The sequence below is a fragment of the Triturus cristatus genome, chromosome 6 (genome assembly GCF_964204655.1).
Source record: "Triturus cristatus chromosome 6, aTriCri1.1, whole genome shotgun sequence".
NCBI classification, from domain to species: Eukaryota; Metazoa; Chordata; class Amphibia; order Caudata; family Salamandridae; genus Triturus; species Triturus cristatus.
Genome location: NC_140589.1, coordinates 772506189 through 772525651, shown reverse-complemented (window position 1 = coordinate 772525651; position 19463 = coordinate 772506189). Strand labels below are relative to the sequence as shown.

The 19463-nt window shown below is 45.6% G+C and overlaps 1 protein-coding gene across 10 annotated transcripts in view; it reads left to right on the top strand.

Moving 5' to 3' along the window:
- Positions 1–19463, top strand: part of LOC146817850 (amine sulfotransferase-like) — a 600799-nt gene that overhangs the window by 262645 nt on the left and 318691 nt on the right. The gene's annotated exons all lie outside the window — the stretch shown is intronic.

The following is a 19463-nucleotide window of genomic DNA, read 5'->3' as shown; positions in this document are numbered from 1 at the left end:
TTTGCCTAACAACGTAAAGGTAAGTTTCAATTCTATTAAGCACACGGAGGTGAGTATTATCCTTCCTGGAGCACTGTGATGTTCAAATGTACTGAAATGGAGTCTCAAAGTGTTATGCTCAAGTCTCTATGCTCTGGTGTTGGTTTGCTTTTCAGCATTCGCTGTTCAATGAGTAAGTTCCTGACCTCCTGTATGGGCTAACTCTTTCCCCCACAGCTCTGCAGGAAAGTCACCTCGCCGCTGCGCTCAGCCCTCCTACTGGTGAGGGTTCGTGCCTGCAGCCTCCAGCAGTCCACCCTCTAGCCTCATCGCTACCTCCACTCCTCACGCACCTTGTGTCCCCTCCTTGCCCTCAGTGTTACTCCTCTGGCTCCCCTTAAATTTACTGAGCACACTTGAACTGCTTATTTTTAATTAAGCTTACTTGAAGCTCCCTTTATTTTTTAATTAAACTTACTTGAAGCTTGATCCACTCACTGGTTTTCCGACTGCCACTGCTACCCCTGCAGCCCCTCCCCCCTGCTCACTCCCTGCTCCCACCTCCTGCCCCGTGTCCCCCCTCCCCTATTTAATGGCGACCGATGCGCGGTCGCGCGGCAGGCTCGCCTAAGGCAAGCTCGTCTGCACCCGTCCGCGACCATAACGCAGCCAGCGCCAGCAACCCTGGATCACCGGCCATCCATCGCTCCAACACCACCACCCTCCACGCACTCAACCCCGGAAGGCTCAGAGACTGACAACAGGCATCACCGGACACGACCCACGGCCAGTTCTCCTGCCTCCACTGACGCCACACCTTGACCATCACCCTGGCCCCCAACACCACTGACGCCAGCACCAACAACTCCCTAAGATGCATCCTCCTCAACGTTCGCTCTGAACACAAACAAGCCATAGAAATCTGGAACCTGCTCGACTCTCTCGCCCGACATCGCCTTCTTCTCAGAGACCTGGACCAACGCCTCCTTCGCCCGACATCAACACCGCCATCCCGTATGGATACAAGATCCAGAGGAAGGACCCCCCAACCACCTGGATGGGGCTTGCCATCGCCCAGAAGAGCACCCTCTGCCTCAACACCTCCAGCAAAACCTTCCCCTCTGCTGCACACCTGCGCTTCCAGATCCAGACCAGCCCCAACGCCACACTCCGAGGAACCCTCGTCTACAGACCCACGTCCCCCAGACACCCTTCGACACCACCATCACTGACGTCATCGCCCCCCGCGCCATCATCTCAGTGAACTACATACTCATTGGAGGCCTGAACTTCCACCTCGACAACCCCAGCGACCCCAACTCCACCATCCTTTGGGACAACGTTGCAAACATCGGACTCAAACAACTCGTCATCACACAGACCGACAGAGCAGGACATACCCTCGACCCCATCTTCTCAGCAGGGAACAGGGTTCACTTCAGCCACACAACGCAACCACCATGGACTGACCACCTCTGCGTACACTTTGCCGTCGACAACCCAAGGCAGCCAATCCAGCCCCACGCCCACCACAAAGGAACTGGAGCAAGGTGACTGACCAACAATTCAACTCCACCCTCACCTAAGACAACCACAACTGGTCATCCGATGCAAACATTGCAACTCCACACTTGAATCTCCAACTGCGCAGACGAGCTCGCCCCGCTACGCAACCCCGACAAACAGCGCCCCAGGAAAGCCACCTGGTTAACCACCGATCTCTATGAAGCCAGGCGCACCTACAGGCACCTGGAGAAGAACTGGAGAAACATCAAGACAACCAAAAACTACTCCACCTACAAGGACGCCGTGATGGACTACCACAAGCAAATCAGAACCACCAAAAGGAACTTTATCCACTACAAAATCCTCGCCAACTCCAAGGAACTCTTCACCGTTATTCAGGAATTCACCAACCCACACAGCAAAGCCAGAGACATCACCCCAGCCCAAGATTTCTGCAACAAGCTTGGAACCTACTTCCACCTCAAGATCAAAAACCTCTATGATAACTTTGTCAGCCACCCACCAAACGCCACAGACGGCCCCCGCCCTCTAGAGACACCAGCCAGCCCACCATCTCCAACTGGACTTCGATCACAACCGAAGACACCGCCTCGACAATGAAAGGCATCCACTCGGGGGCCCCCACCGAACCCTGCCCTCCTCACATTCACCACAGAGCTGCAGCCGCCATCGCACCTGAACTACAACGCACCATCAACACCACCCTCCAAACAGGCACCTTCCCAGACAACTGGAAGTGCACAGAAGTCAGGCCCCTGCTCAAGAAATCCACAGCTGACCCCACTGACCTCAAGAACTACCAATCCATCTTGCTCCTCCCCTTTGCAGCCAAAGTTGCAGAGAAAACAGTCAACAGGGAACTGACTCGATTCATCGAAGAGAACGCTGTACTCGACCCATTCCAATCCGCATTCTGAAGCAACCACAGCACCAAGACCACCCTGCTCGCTGCCGCAGTCGGCATCCGCACCCTCCTGGACCAAGGCCACTCCACAGCCCTCATCCTACTCAAATTAACAGCGGCTTTCGACACCGTCCCCCACCACACACTAGTCACCAGACTACACAACGCCGAGATGCAAGGAACAGCCCTGGACTGGATCCGATCATTCCTCACTGGAAGAAGCCAAAGGATCAGACTACTACCCTTCCTCTCTGATCCCACGAAACTCACCTGCGAAGTCCCATAGAGGTCATCGCTGAGCCCGACCCTCTTCAACATCTACATGGCCACCCTCGCAGCCATCGTATGACAACAGGGCCTCAACAATGTATCCTACGCCGACGATACCAAGATCATCCTCTTCCTCACCAAAGACCCCACCACCGCCAAACTCAACTTCCAGAAAGGAATGCAAGACGTCGCAGTCTGGATGACCAACAGCTGCCTGAAGCTCAACGCAGAGAAGACAGAAGTCCTAATCCTTGGAACCACACCCTCAGCATGGGACAGCACCTGGTGGCAAACCACACTCGGAAGACCACCTACCCCATCCCATCAGACCATGCCAAAATCCTCAGCATCATAGTCGGCTTATCACTCACCATGAAATGACAGGTCAACGCCGTCACATCCAGCTGCTTCGACACCCTCCGCATCCTCCGTAAGACCTTCAGATGGATCCCCCCTGAGTCAAGGAGGACAGTCACCCACGCACTTATCACCAGCAGACTGGACTATGGGATCAAGGTCTACACCTGCATTAACAAGTCCCAACTCCGCAAACTCCGGACAATACAGAACACCGCCACCAGACTCGTCCTCGGCATCCACCGGCACAAGCATATCAGCCAACACCTACAAAGACTCCACTGGCTCCCCGTGGAGAAAAGAGTCACTATCAAAATCCTCACTCACGCCTGCAAATGCCTACACAAAAACGGACCCAAATACCTCAATGACAGAATCAACTTCTAAGTACCCAAAAGAAACCTTTGATCTTCCTACCCCGCACTGGTCGACACCCCGTGCATCCACAGAGACAGAGCAGGCAGAAGATCCTTCTCTCACATTACAGCCAGGACCTGGAACGAACTACTGGCAGACATCAGACGCGCCCCCTCCCTGAACACCTTAAGGAAGGCCCTCAAGACCTGGCTCTTCAGCTGAGAGATCTGCGGATCCCCCTCCCCTCAGCGCACTTACAATTCCCCTGATTGATTGATTGATTGATTGATTGATTGAACAAGAGTTCATCCAGTCTCTAACTCTGTCTCTCTTTTCAGCGAATGACAGTTCAAAACAAGACCAGTGAGGTGCATCCTTTGGCGTGACTTGCACAAAGAAAGAGGAGGTCTAGCCAGTGAAGAGGGACTATGTGACCCCAGGTGTCATGGACACTGTGAAAGGACTATGGATTGTTGGTCTCCCTAATGTTCATGGGAGTGTGTTTTTCTTCTGAGTTTCTTGCTGTTGGCTGCTGTGGAATTTACTGTGATATAACGAAGAAAGAAATATCATAATCCTCGCCTCAGTGTCCTTAATAGAATTGAAACTTACTCTTACGTTGTTAGGTAAATTTTCAATCTCTCCTATTATCCTTATTCTCTTCTAGAATTTTCTGGCAAGCGAGCTCAGAGATGATCAGCATCTAGAGACGTGATTACCTATAGCACATTTTGCAAATGTTTACCTCGCTCCCCTTCTATCAGCATCCGGCATGTAACAAACCATTTAACCTAACCTCAAGCATAACACTAACCATAACACTAATCTTTTCACTTTCACCAACAGTAACGCCGAGTTTACTTCCACCCCTACTTCATATTTTTCACCTTGATATGCACCTCAAGATCTACAATTGCCTCTAATTCAAACTCCGTCTTTACACTAACCTGTGTCTCTGTTTCTGCCTTTAAAACATCTCTATCTCTACTTGTATGTATACCTCTTTCAAAACCTGTCTCTACTCCTACCTCACCATCCATCTCTCTCAACATTCCTTGCTCTAATCTGCTTCTATCTTTTTTACCACAGGTATGCTATATCCACACCTGTGTCTACAAACATTTGGATGACTCCATCTACTGTGCGCCTACTTTCAAAGTTACACCGACCCGTAGCACTGCCTTTACACATACCTCTGCATCCACATACACACCTTTTTTATGGGATTTTCTCCCGATTTCGGCAGGTTTGACCTGCCAGAATTTATTAGGGGAAAACTGCGAGGGTGTGATAATTATCACACAACTCATAATTCCAATCCCTGTGTAAACGCAGTTGCACAGGGATTGGAATTTAGCCCTGAACTAATGAGGGCTAGTACATCTAAAGCAAAGAGAGCGAGAGAGAGAGAGAGGTTCCCAAAGGAAAGACAGACAGGACACTCAAAGCTAAAAGGTTTAAGATCGAGGCTCTGAAAGTTTCTCCTTCTCCTCTTCTTCCTGCACCTTTCTTTGTGAATTGTTTTCCATTGTTATCCTCATCTGCCTCAAGTTTTACCTACCTCATTTAGAGATATGGGAATGATGCATTTCTGCCAGCAAGCCTCAGCATACTCATCCCATAGAATCACCTAACCTATCAGACCATCAGCCACAGGACTGACAGTTCACAGTCCACCTTTTTTGGGCCTCTCAACCATCAGTGGATTTTCCTGTACAGAACTACATGCAAGGCATCCTCCCACTACATCAAGGACTTTGGTTTTTAGTTTAAATAAAACAAGCTCCCTATCTGGGCGTTTGTTTTAGAGAAACAAAACAGTTTGCCAAGGAGAGCCAAAAACAAAGCACAAACTCTGCAGACTGATCTGCCTTCACTACAGCTGCTGCACCCTGCTTGCTTATTTAGGAGCAGTTGATAGACCACTTCCAAGACCTTGGGCTAGAAAAAGGTTATCATGATGGCATCAGTTTCTCACACTAACAACATTTCAGTGCAGGCTGTATTCAGGAGGAATTGCTGGTTCATCTAATGAAACATATAGTTGAAGAATTGGGTATTGTTAGGTGGATTCACAAGTCGGTTGCAAAAAGATGAAGTGGAGTTTTACCACTGGAATGCTATCTGGATGTAGAGGAATGAAAATTGTGCAAGAAGTGCAGGAAGTGCAAGATGTTCGGAGAATGGACCCTTGTTGGGGCACTCTCCAGCACATAATTAGTAACAAGTCATGTTTCAACTTACTTGAAAGGTGAATTCTATCATAACTGGAAAATAAATTTGACAGTTGTAAAATAGAGTAGGTCATGGTTATTGGATTTTGTATGAATGCTGATTTCTGTTCTGTTGTTTTTCATTCCATTTAGAGCCTGATTACGAGTTTGGCAGTCCATGGGACCACCAGACTCGTGTTTCAAATGCGGTGGGGTTCGCAGACCACTTCACCAGCGATCTAACCACCGTATTACAGGTACGGCGGTTGTACCTCCAGACAACCACCACAACCACCAGTGTTCCACAATCCATGTCAGTGGTGCACCAATATGAGGCCACAATATGCTTGGTGGTGCTGCTCCGGCACCGCCAAGCATATTATAAGTTTCCTTACTGCCCTCCTTTTCATGGCAGTGCACCTGGATTTTGCGAAGCATAAACCTTCCCTTATAAGAACCTATAAGCCACCTCTACGGTATACCTGAAATACCCATAGGGCAGGGTGCCTGGTATTTAAATGGTAGTACATATGTACTTCAGTTTTACTTGTCCTGGAAGGGGAAAGTCTACAAAGTCGTTTTTCACTGTGGCAAGTCTTGCTCTCCCTAAGAAAAGCACTGGGTTACATAATATCACCTTATAATAGATAACTTCGGTTTAGGAATAGCTGGAACAATGATTCAATGACTCAGATTAATACTAATTTAAAATCCAATATAATGGTAAAGTCAGATTCTAAATTACTGTGTTCAGTGTCTGCTGTGGAGAGATGTGTATTGCTCCTAGACAATGCACAACCTGCTTTGTTGTGGAAAGATTGTTTTCCCCATGATATGACGTCCTCTGGGCTGTGCATAAGAACTCAATTACACTTTCAAAAGTGCCTACTCTGTCACAAGCAGAAGTAACTCACTCCTTGGCCTGCCCCCTGCATTGCTCTGCTAGCCAGCCACACACCAATCCCAGTGGGGTAGGGGCTGCCACAGAACCGGTTTTGAGTGACCACAAGGGAGTCTTTGTCCATTATATCCACACCTCTAGGTGGAGACAGGGACCTCTGACCAGGGTAAGAATAGTTCTGCCATGCTAGATTGAAGTAGTGAAGGGCACTGTGTGATAGCTTACAGTATAACACGCAAGAAGTGTAGCAAAAGTGGGTAGGGTCTCCCCTGGAAACTTTTTCGCCATTAGGTAGGGATTAGCCACAGACATAGGCCTAGGGAATAAAAGTGACACCCCCAATACCCTCCTCAGAGCACCTCTGGACTAGCGAAGAATCAGAAGAGGGACTGCCCTGCTGTCTGAAGATCCTTAAGGAAGACTGATTGTCAGAATGTCAAACTGCACCATGCGGCTACATACATGTGGACACATTGTAATACACCATCTCCCCTTCACATCGCAGGGGCATCATCAAAATACCTCCAGCAGAGCAGTCCCAGCCACTCTTCACTGATGACAAGGAGGACAACACCGGCATCAACGCACAAGCCCTCCTAGACAGCATTGACCTCATCCGCGACTTACCCCCAGGATAAGGGCAGCCCAGCTACATCGAGGAGACCCCACCCACCACCCAAACCACCCAGCAGGAGGCACCCACAGCCCCGGCACCCTCCCAAGTCCCCCAGGAACAACAAATGGCCTTCCAACGCCATGTGCTGGAGGGCCAGAGGGAGACAGCTGAGCAGGTGCGGTGGGGTTCGAACTCATGGCTGCCAAACTGGACGCCATCCTTGGGTGTCTATGTCTGCCCCATGGTCTCCAACGAGCCCTGACTGACATCGCGGAGAGTAGAACAGCTGTCCGCTCAGAGTGGCTCCAGCGATACCAGATGTGAGCTGGCACACATGCGGAGGCTCATGGAGGACATGGTGCAAATGGAGGTCGAAAGGATGGCAGCCACCGCTGCACATCATCGAAATGTAGCTGGGATCTATCATGCCCTGCAGACCTTCATCATGGCATTGCTGCCGCAAGGCATGGTGCTGATGAATGCTGCTGCCCCCACACTATCCACATCCCCGCCCCCTGGTGTGTCAGTGCCTCACAGTGCGGCAGATATATTCACTCAGGCCACTGATGTGTCAGTGGCACACAGTACCACAGCTGGTACTGCAACACCCACAGGGGGGGGCAGGGCACACATCCGGGGACGAGGACGTGGATGGGTTTGTGATCAGGAGGCACTAGCTTTCATTTCTGCCACCTGGCATGTTCCTGCTTGGTGCCGCACATGGCCCCATGAGCTTCCACTGACCCCCACTTACGCCGATGCACTCACCTTGGACAGTGACATGGACTGTCACATCCCGTTTGACGACCAATGACACGGCAGACAGATTGTGGACTGTAACCTTCCTCTTCCACAGAACATGTCATCCCCGGATGGACTTTGGCTGGCCCTCCACGGGCCCATATTGTGTAGTGTGCTCGGCATTGCCCTGTACCGCTCCAGCTGCATAACTCCACTGGATGTGCAAATAAACATCCAGTGACACACTGTTGTGTCATGTCTTACATTATTCAGGCATGGATGTGTGGATGAATGTGGGGACAGTGCCTTCCCTTGCGTCAATGATGTTCATCCTGTAGAATGCGAGTCAGAGGGTGCAACATTGCATTTTGTGTACCTGGTCCCGTGAACACTAACACATGGACACACGCATCAGTCACTTTCTTGTCCAGACATAGACTGAACCGCGCACCGAGCCCACCAGTCATTGTGGCAAGCCCTGCGCTGATCCGGCGTACGGCAGGCCAGACCACTCTGATGACGCACCGAGGGGGGACCATCATTGCTACCCATCGCAGGCGTACTCGTTGGTGGTGGGCAGGTCACTGGTCTAGTCATCAGCATGTCACAGCCACTCCCTAAGGGCGTCACTGGCCATGTGACTCCGCCAACATAAGGGTCCTACGACATCACATTCCCCTCTTCTGGTGGTGACTGGATGACGGCCGCTCCATGCTTCTCATTCATAAAGGGCCCATGAGTTGTTGCGCACAGGGTTGGTGGCATCCAAGGCCTGGCTCATGACACAGGCCTACAGCCACGTGGCACAGACTGGGGTTGCACAGGGTTAGTGGCATCCGAGGCCTGGCGGACAGCACAGGCCTACCGCCACGTGGCGCAGACTGGGGTTGCACAGGGTTAGTGGCATCCGAGGCCTTGCGGGCGGCACAGGCACCCTGCCACGGGACTGTGACTTTGGGTGCACTGAGCCAGTGTCACCTTAAGCTGCTGAGCAGTTGTGCAGCCTGCGATGATGTTCCCTCACGGCAGTTTGGACAGCTCACGTTTAGTGTGCCCTGCTGGACTGCAGTGTAGGCCAGAGCCAGTGGGCAGTGTGGGCCTACCGCCACGTGGTGTCGCTTCTGGGATCCCAGAGTTAGTGGCACCCATTGGGCTGAGCGGGTGTGCAGCCTGCGATGGTGCCGGGTGCACTGTATGTCCTCTGCCATAGAGTAATCAAGACCCAGCACCAAACGTGAGACCTTTTGGCTTGCGGAGTGTGACTGCATGGTGTTGAGGGTGCCATGTCCGTGGGCCCCGGGCTTGTGGCTTGCAGCGGCATGTGGTGGGACCTCCTGTCTACACGCCGGTGGCGGAAGGTGAGCTGTGAGGCCTGGGTGTGCATGGGCGGGCATGCTCCGATGGGCGGCGGGATGGGATGGGATGCCTCTGCCTGGGTGTGCATGGGCGGGCAGGCAATGTTGGCTTGTGCAGGTGTGTGTACTGTGTCAGTCATGTATCTGGACTCAGTTGCAGCTGACGGCTCTGACTCAGCTGTGTGACCTGGTGAACTGTGATACATACCGGCACGTGGTTGGAGACACACCGGTGGCAGCAGGTGAGCAGTGTGGCCTGGGTGTGCAGGGGCGGCACTCTCTTTCTCTCCCCCTCTATTCTTCTCTCTCTCTCTCTCTCTCTCTCTTTCCCCCTCTCTACTTCTCTCTCTCCCCCTCTCTTCTTCTCTCTCTCTCTCTCTCCCCCTCTCTTCTTCATTCTCTCTCCACCTCTCTTCTTCTCTCTCTCTCTCTCCCTCTCTTCTCCTCTCTCTTCTTCTCTCTCTCCCCCTCACTTCCTACCTCTTTCTCTCCCTCCTCTCTTCCTCTCACTCTCCTCCGCTCTCTATCTGTCTTTTGATGTGTGCAGGATACAACTTCTCATCATGTTTTTTGTCTTTCAGGCTGGGACCTACGGATTGTCCTGAGGGAAGCGGCCATGTGTCTTCATTTAATTTCTGTGTTAATTTTAATAAAGTTTCATTTAATGCTTCGAAAGAGAATGTGTTCTGCTCATTTCTTTGTCGACACATGCAAGTCACTAGTTGTGATTGTGCGACGTCAGGCGGATTATTTTGTGCATGTTTAGGTGTAGCTGATATGGCATGTCTTTGGTCGGGGGGTGCCAGGGAGGGGTGGTCCTGGGGGGTGGTATCGGTGGGTGTTGTGTCCCTCTTGGGTGTCCGGGCTGCATGATGGGTGGCTCCATGGCATCTGTTGCCCTTCCGATGTGGCCCTGGGCTGTGCTCCCTTTTGTTTTGCAGGCTGCCGTCCGACTTTACTATAGCAAAAATGGGGGGACCCCCTCTAAAGGATACTTTAGGCTAGGGAAAAGAGGGGAAAAAAAACCACAAGCAACTAAACATATTCCCTCATAGCCTTAACACTTATAAACAAAGATAATTAATACCAATGTAACTCCTTATATAAATTCACAATGGTGACAAGAGACATAAATTCTTTCATTGGTTTATTAATTTCATTTTTATATCCAAAACATTAATAACTCTGTCTTTCACATATATCTCTTTTTTTTCATTTGAAATTATTATTTTTTAAAGAAGAATAATTTATTTCATTTTTTAATCAGACTGAAAAAGTACCTAATTCATATATTCCACAAAGAACAAAAACATAAACATGAATAATTATCAAAACATCATATATACATATCAACAAAAGCAACCAACCTAATAGAATGTCCCTATAAAAGACTCAAATAAATACATGCATATCACATTCATACAAGACATACATACTCTCACAAATATTTCATATAAAAAACATCTGTGTATAGGACACGGTGATATGTGCTAGATGACACTTTTCCGACCAATCAGGTGTAATATAACAGAGCAAGGCAGCTCAGTGAGTGGTCGACGCGCGTTTCGGTGGTATGAAAAGCTGGTTAGACCACCTTCATCAGGACCTATACCAAGTTCGATTACATCCACAACGTAGCAATCAAGGGACCTAAAAAATATATATAAAACAAAACGAAATATGCTTGTCACCAACGTGAATATTCATATTATACAAAAACATACTAAGATGGGCCAAACATGTATATACAGTGCGTTTATCGATCAAAGGACCCACCAATACCTAGGTGCCCAAGGTCACTAACCCATAGTTCACAAAACAGAAGTGAAAACATTTGATTATCTTAATACAACACATCTCCTAGTTTCTTACTCACAAGGTTAAATGATAGAAGGTGCTTTCCCAATTCTGTTCGCCAGATATAATACAATTATTTCCATCACAACGTGAGATCACAGGAGCCTTTTTCAAAGACGTCTATCTAGATGGTAGAATAATTTGATGTTGAATTACTATTTTTAGGATGAAATAGTATGCATCATATATCAATCACCCAGCTTCCCGTCCATCCTTACCCGAAGGGGATCCCTATGGTTCAAACTTCACACCTACATTAGATATGGTAGGTCCGGAGGTACAAATCTTTGAACAAAATGTACTAAAAGACATTTCTCGCATTCTTAAATGTCCAACCAAACCACGTTTTAATCTTTCCAAAGATGACAAAATAGCCCTTGACAGAATTAAATCCAACAATAGCCTTGTGGTGAAACCTTGTGACAAAGGTGGAGGTATTGCACTTTTGAATAAAATGGATTATAACAAGAAAATGTTGAATATGTTGGCAATAACCGAACATTACAGAACGGCACAACCTAGAGAACTAGTCAGATTGAATGCACACATTCTTGAAATAACTCACAAGGCCTTAGATGAGGACCTCATATGTGAAGATGAGTGCAAGTTTCTGAATAAAATCTGTCCTGTCACCCCGGCCTTATATGGTCTTCCAAAGATGCACAAAAATGAAGAGGATCCTCCGATGCGCCCAATCATTTCGACTATTGGCTCTAGCACAGAGCCATTGTCGAAGTATGTGGATTCCTTCCTGTGTCCGTTAACTCAAACATATGCCTCATTCATACGCGACACAGGTGACATAATCAATAAAATTGAAGGTATACCATTTAATCCAATTTCTGAAATTCTAGTAACGCTTGACATTGAGGCGTTGTACACCAACATCCCTCAATGTCAAGGCTATGAGGGAATATGTTTAGTTGCCGTCCGACTTTACACCAGGTCAGGGCAGGTGTAGATTTCCTGGTGCTAACACGCCTTATCGCCTGTTTTGTGTTTTTATCGCAGTTCTGTCTGATCGTTGTGAATGTTGAGGTGTGATGTTGTCGCGGCTTCTGGCACGCCCACTATGCATCTTATTAGCGATAGTTGCGGGGGGCCTCTGTGGCGATGTTTTTTGCGGCTGCTATCGCGGATATACTGGTGCTGTGGGCTGTTAACACCAGCCTGTGAATGGGGCGATAGATTTATCGTAACTTTGGCTGCGATAAAGTGCCGTTGACTCGGCGATAGTTCCTTCGTGAATATGCCCCCAAGTGTTTATCCACTGTTATCTCCTCTATTCTGATAATAGAAAGTTTTGCTAAGGCATCCATATAGTTTCCTCAGCACTAACTTTAAGCAAGTCCTGTGCCACCTCATTCAGCAATGGTTTAATTCAGCTAGTTCTTCGGCACACAAGTCATTGAAGTTGGCCCTAAAATCTCACCCAAGAGATCAGGAGAATATTAAATATGCATGATTGTTTAATAGAGCTACACTCAGGGATATGAAACTCGAACTTAGAGAATTACCCTGGGTCGAGCACCTGAAAGCAGGGGAGTCAAAGGATTCCAAACTTTTTTGGGAGGTAGTTAATCAACCCTTGTTTAGTATAAGCACCTCGTCTACGATTGACTGCTTAATTACAGCTGACGCTTAGGTCGCTCATTTTTCTCAAGTTTTCAACTCCAGGAATGAGGCCCATATAGAACAAGGTCGCTGGGAAATGACAAGGTGTGATAGGGGGAGGGGGTCTGACTTTAGCCTCACCATCGAGCCCAAGGGTGTAGCTCTAGCCATCAGGAAGGGCAAAAGGGTAAAGAGAAAGGCCTGAATTTGTGTTTTAGTTGACATTTTTAAGGAAATGTAGACCTCTGAGCATCCGTGATCACAAATGTTGTTTGTGCTTCAATAACGAGACCTCTTATTCCACATGGAAAGAAGTAGCCATTTTACCCATTTGAAAGAAAGGGGACAGAAACAATCCTGGTTGCTATCGCCCAATATCTCTGTTGGACTCAACCATGAAGATTTTAGGCAGGGTTCTTCTTGCCAGATTGGAAGAGTGGAAAAATAACAATTGATGGACAGAATGTTATACAATGTGTAACATTCACCCTAGTACATATATCTGGGCCTAAATCCATCATTGTTTTGCTCCCCATGGCAATTCAGTTTAAACCCAGCCTTTTGCATTTCAGTCTTGACCCTGATCCCCATAAGAACGCCCGACCTGCCCGGCCAAGTCATTCCTGGACCAGAACCAAGTATCCTGGGACCTGTTTCGGGGTTTCACTCCTCATCAGCCAGGCTAGCTTGAATCCAGTGGCATGGAGAGCATGAGACCCACATCTGGGCATACCCGTCCCACTCAGGGTGACAAATGCAAAAAGAACAATAGATGGACAGAATGCTGAACAATGTCAAACATTAACCCCAGTACAGAGATCTGGGCCTAAATCCATGTTTTTCTGCTCCCCATGGCATTCCAGTTTAAACCCAACCATATGCAAATCAGTCTTGGCCGTGAGCCCCCTGGGAACAGTCCAGCCTGAACTGGAAGAGTGGGCAAAGACAAATAATATCATTTCAGATTTACAGAATGGATTTAGACAGGGGACTGGAACCCTTGAGCAATGTTTAAACCTATTTCTTTCAGTTGGCAAATATGCCCAAGTCAAAAACAGTGCTTTGCATTTGGTCTTTATGGACTTATACTTTGATACTGTAAATCATTCAAAACTGTGGAATATCTTAGAGAGTTTAGGGACCGAAAAACCATTAGTTATGTTCAAACATTATTTACACTGGGATAGCTCTGTAAGGATTCGCAATTCCCCTTCTGGAGACAGCACATCCTCCATAAATTTCAGTCAGGGAGTCCGACAAGGCTGTATTTTAACTCCATTCTTATAAATGGACTCGAGGGGCACCTTCTTCAATAGAGGGGAAGACATACCGGGGGTGGAAAACTGTTTCATCCCCACCCTCCTCTGTACAAATGACACAGTACTCATAGCTAGGACTGCAAATGGTGTTGGATGGTTTTAAGGAGTTCATGACCTCTTTAGATTTATACGTTAATCGGTCAAAGTCTTTTGTTTTAGTCTGTGGGCATAAAAGTACCAAACTACAAAATCATCATATAGAGGGATCAACAGCCCTAAAAGCGCCCAGCTTTAACTATAAAGGTGTCCCTTGTGACTCCAAGCTTAAATGGAGCCCTTGGTTGTCGTTAAGAGCACTCCAACTTTCAAGAGCAATTGAAGGAAATTTTCGTTTTGCATCAAAATTGGGGCATAGGCCAGTAAAGGAGATGCTTTCTTCGTATCAATCTAAATACATCTCAGTTGCCTCTTATGGGCCAGGTGTGTGGGGGTATTGCAATAGCAACAATTTTCAGAAATGACAAAACAGCTTTCTGCGTAGATTACTTTTAGGTCCCTCAGGCACTGCCACCTTTTTTGTCATTCTAAGGTTGGTTTTACCTATTTAGAAAACCTTTGAGGGTTGTGTTGTATCTGCATGCACCAACGCGCCAGGAGCCATCCGGCAAGGCGTCAAGTTACGTGCCTCCATTTTGTCTTGCACCATCGGAGCACATTAAAGTCAAGCTCCTCTAGTATTCCCCATCTGCTTGCGTGATTCTGCCACTTCATTGTTGTTGTCAGTAAAGTTTTCGTTGAAGACGTCCCGTCCTTTCCTCAACAGTTCTGCCCACGCATGGATACATTTAAGGTCAAAGGAGCATGTTAATTTATTATTCCCTGCAGCAAGTTCACTTCAAGTTGTTCGAGTTTCTCTCTGTCAAGATGATCGTTATCAGCAAATAGTCACAAGTTTTGGATCTTCATCACGCTGTGACTGAAAATGATATGACAGCGCCATCTAGTGGCTCTTCAGTTCTCCTGTGTTATTTGCAACTTTGCCATGCCAATGAAGGTCAGCAGTCCCGAGAATATCAAGGAACTGTTTCTTTTCTGCTGCTGTTCAGCGCTCTTCTTCCTATGTGCAGTCCTCTGAAAACATGCTGTTTCCTGTGATTGAAAGAGATCGGTGCTGCAGATTATTCTCGTTATTGCAAGTGACATTTCTTTGCCATGTATTTTAAGCAATTCGCATTTCACTTTCTGTTTTCAGTATTTTTACATTTCTTTGATGCAAGTGGCATGTTCCAATTTTTCTCTGTTTGAATGAGTTAATTAATTTTTATGCTGCATGATGTATTTTATTACCTACATTTTCTTTTATTATCATTAATGTACCTTGCCTCCAGGTTTTACAGAGACATCTGAATGTTAATGGTTTTGTGACCATGTGACGTTAATTGTCACCTTCGTTTCTGTTCATTTTACATTTGTTGTATCAATGGATTTATTCTATATCATAACAACATTATAGCATATAGTTGTTTTGCTTGGAAGTTTTTAGGGATCCTTTTTCTGAATTGAAGTGTGTATGATGTTATAGCCTATTGGTTATGTGACTTTAATTGTCACCTTACATTTTAAGTTTTATTTTATTTAATGTACTTGGCCTCCAAGCTTTACAGAGACATCTGAATGTTAATGGTTTTGTGACCATGTGACGTTAATTGTCACCTTCGTTTCTGTTTACTTTACATTACTTAGCATATAGTTGCTTTGATTGAAAGTTTTTAGAGATCCTTTATCTGAATTGAAATTTGTATTATGTTATAGCCTATTGGTTATGTGACTTTAATTGTCACCTTACATTTTAAGTTTTATTTTATTTAATGTACTTGGCCTCCAAGCTTTACAGAGACATCTGAATGTTAATGGTTTTGTGACCATGTGACGTTAATTGTCACCTTCGTTTCTGTTTACTTTACATTACTTAGCATATAGTTGCTTTGATTGAAAGTTTTTAGAGATCCTTTATCTGAATTGAAATTTGTATTATGTTATAGCCTATTGGTTATGTGACTTTAATCGTCACCATGCATTTTGTTTGTGTTATATTGTTGGCGGTATCTCTTGTCTGTTTCGACTGTTGTTTCCACCTTTTTAATATTTTGTTCTCAGTTTAACTTTATATTTGTCCGGCCAACTGGTGTGATGGTGACTCCGAACGTTGTCTCTTTGGTTCGTTTCTTTTGGTGTATGCACTTTGCATCCTTTATACTTATTTTTCATTGTGCCCTGAAAAAGGGGAAGATATGTTTGTTCTAATTATTGTCTTGGTGCCTTGAAAAAGGGAAGAGGTGTGTGTTTTCTGTCACTTTCACTTGCTTCTTCTCTACGATGTCTTCTCCTTTATCATTGCGTTTTGTGTCACTCTCATCTTAATATTTCTCCTTTAATAAAGGAGCCTTCCAGCTGGAACGTCTAAAACGTGCTGCCATTTTAAGTTTGGCATTTACTATGTGTTCTTGATGCTTTTTCTTGCAACATTACGTGTCCTGCCAACCTCAGTTAAGTCTTTTCTATCTTGAGACTCTACAGATGGCACGTTTAAAATTATGGAGTGAGTTATCACCTTTTTAAAACTGTTTTACCAATGTTCTATGTTTTTATACTGTATACTGCCTTACTGTACTCTTGTTTTTCTCCTTTAATGCTCATTCTATTTTGCTATTTTCATAAATGCCTAGACTTTATGTGACCTGCCACCTTCGGCGTAGATACTTGTGTGTGGATATGTCACTTACTACAGTATAATTAAGTTTATTCGATGATAGTCTTTGGGCTATGTGACTCTACATGTCACCTACTTTTACCTGCATATTTTTGAATTAATGTACTTTGTACAAGTTTTTTAAGGGAATTGTTTCTGTTTGAGGTATGATTTGTTATAGTCTGTTGGACTATGTGACTTTCCGTGTCACCTACTTTACTTGATATGTTATTTTACAGTATGTTTTTACAAGCTTAGTTAAATGCATTTTTGCTTATTGAGGTACGCTTTATTTAGCCCCAGCTATGTGACTTTCCACCTGTTGCAATTTATTTTTTGCGTGGAATTATCACTTAGGTTACCTACATGATGCTTGTATTAAATTTTAAACTTTGTTTTGCTAGCAAACTTTTCTTTAGGGGACCCCTTTTCTTTGTGTTTGGTTTGTGATTATATAGCATATGCTATGTGACTTTGCATCTGTTCAAATGATTGTTGATGCATTAGTCACTTATTTCTAGTCTCCTTGGTTGGGAATTTACCTCTGGCAGAGGTATGTGATGCGATAGCTCTGTTGCTATGTGACTTTTGTCGCACTTTTCCTTGTGCATTTTTTTGTCACACCTTGTTTACTGCATCTTATTCTTCCTCATAGTATGTGTTGGCATAGTCTCAGTTTTGGGATTTTTCCAAAGTTTGGTAACATCCTCATTTATTTAAGGTACTTATGATGGGTGTAGTTTTCACCTTTCTTCTTGTAGGTGTGTATTTTTCACTATTAATTTTGCTGTGTGTTTAGGAGGGTCCTTTCTGGTTACTCTTCGGGAAAGTAGCTTTTACCTTGTTGGATGCTGCACTTTATTTTTCATTTTTGGCGTTCGCTGATTATTCCTTTACTTGCTGGTCTGGTCAATTGGTATGTAATGGTGTATTCTGGACGTTTTGTCTTTTGTTTTTTCACTTGTGTTTAGTTTACTGTGTTGGTGAGAATTTTGCTGCATTTTCAGTCTCCGTTTCTTTTAGTGTTTTCCCCAGTTTTCAATTCTATTATTGTATTCAGTCGTTGAAATCAGGGTTTGCATCCTGTATTTTCTGATTATTTGTTATTCCGTTAAAGGGGAAGATGTGTGTCATGTTGTTATTGATTCATTATTGATTTATCTTTTCATTCTCTTCTCTTCCTTATTGTACAACTTCATTCCATTGCTATAATTGATTTCGTCCATTTACATGCTCTTTGCTGTTCTGCTTATGATATTGTTGAGCAGCATGTTTTCCTTGTTTTGATTTGTAAAGAGGGAAGATGTGTTGTATCTTGTATTTGTTGCCATGCATCTTTTCTACTTCCCTGCCTTGCTGCTCAGCCAGAGTGCATGTGTTGTGAGTGGATGTGTTGTGGAATGCTGGTGCATGTGATGTAATGGAATGTTGGGGATGCCTGGTGGATGAGTGTCAGTTGGAAGTATGGGCTGAGCAGCAAGGGAGCTGCTCCTGGTGGGGCTCGTAATTATCTACATACTGATCTTACCATCTACAATCTTCATCAATAAACTATCTTCATTTGTTATACTCACCTCGTCATCAATGGATCTATTTTATACCATAACAGGTTGGCCCCCATTTATTATAGGTAAACCTGTGGCAATCACGTGCTCTGGGTCCCACTTGCATTTTGTGGCTAGCCTACATTAGGAGCACTTTTTTAAGCCTGGGGGTTTCAGAGCTGTGTACCAATCCTGAACTATTATGTCCCGGGGTGCCCAATGCCAGAATTTACGTCGAGCTAACACTTTTTGGATGACCGCTCAGGAAAGGTATCTCACTCTATTCCCTCGGTATGAGCTAAAGCTCTACTTAAAGTGTATAGAAAACTCACAATTCAGAACTAGGTTACGATTATGCTCTTTACATACTTTTTCTTCCTCTCCCAGAAAGTACCTGGTTTGATAATCTTCCTAAGTGCCCCTGCGACAATTGCTCAGTTCACTCCACCATTCATCGTATGCTTTTTTGTTCCCTTTATAAAATGGTACGATCTTGGGGGCATATCTACAACGCGGCGATAGAAAATTATCGCCGCTTTTGCGGCCGTTATCGCACAAAAACTGCAATAATTTTATCGCCTAATTAGCAAGCTCACGGTAACGCGTGAAACCTTGCGTTAGCGCATGGATTCATAACGCCCAGCTTTGCATCTCTAATGAGATGCAAAGTGGCCGTTCCTGACCTGACATGACAGGAGAAATGTCGCTAAGCGACATTTCTCCGATCATCAAGCCCCACGCCATGAAGCATAGCGGCAAGAAAAGTAGCGATAACCCCTGTTATCGCTACTTTCCTTACGCCTGCTTCAGGACTGACTTAGCCATGATATCCTATGGAAGGTGGATATCATGGCTAAGTTTGTGAGGCCCTATCAACAAGCTAACGCCACATTTCGTGAGATTATCGTTGGGTTTCCAGCGATAATCTCACGTTAGGCAGTTAGCGCTAGGATTTTTATCCCTTTTGAGATAAGCGTTGCTAATAGCACGCTATTTCAGCGATAAAAATCCACGCTAGCCGGCAATAATTATCCTAGCGCTAAGTGCGCTTAGCGATAATTATCGCCGGTTGTTGCTGATATGCCCCTTGGTTTGTAGTACCAGTTTTGCAGCTTATGAATTTTAGATCGTATAAATTGGATTCCAGTATCTACAACAGTTAGATTCGGTAGAAATGTGTTGAGCAGTCCTTAATTTTATTAGAGGTGCACTTAGTATTA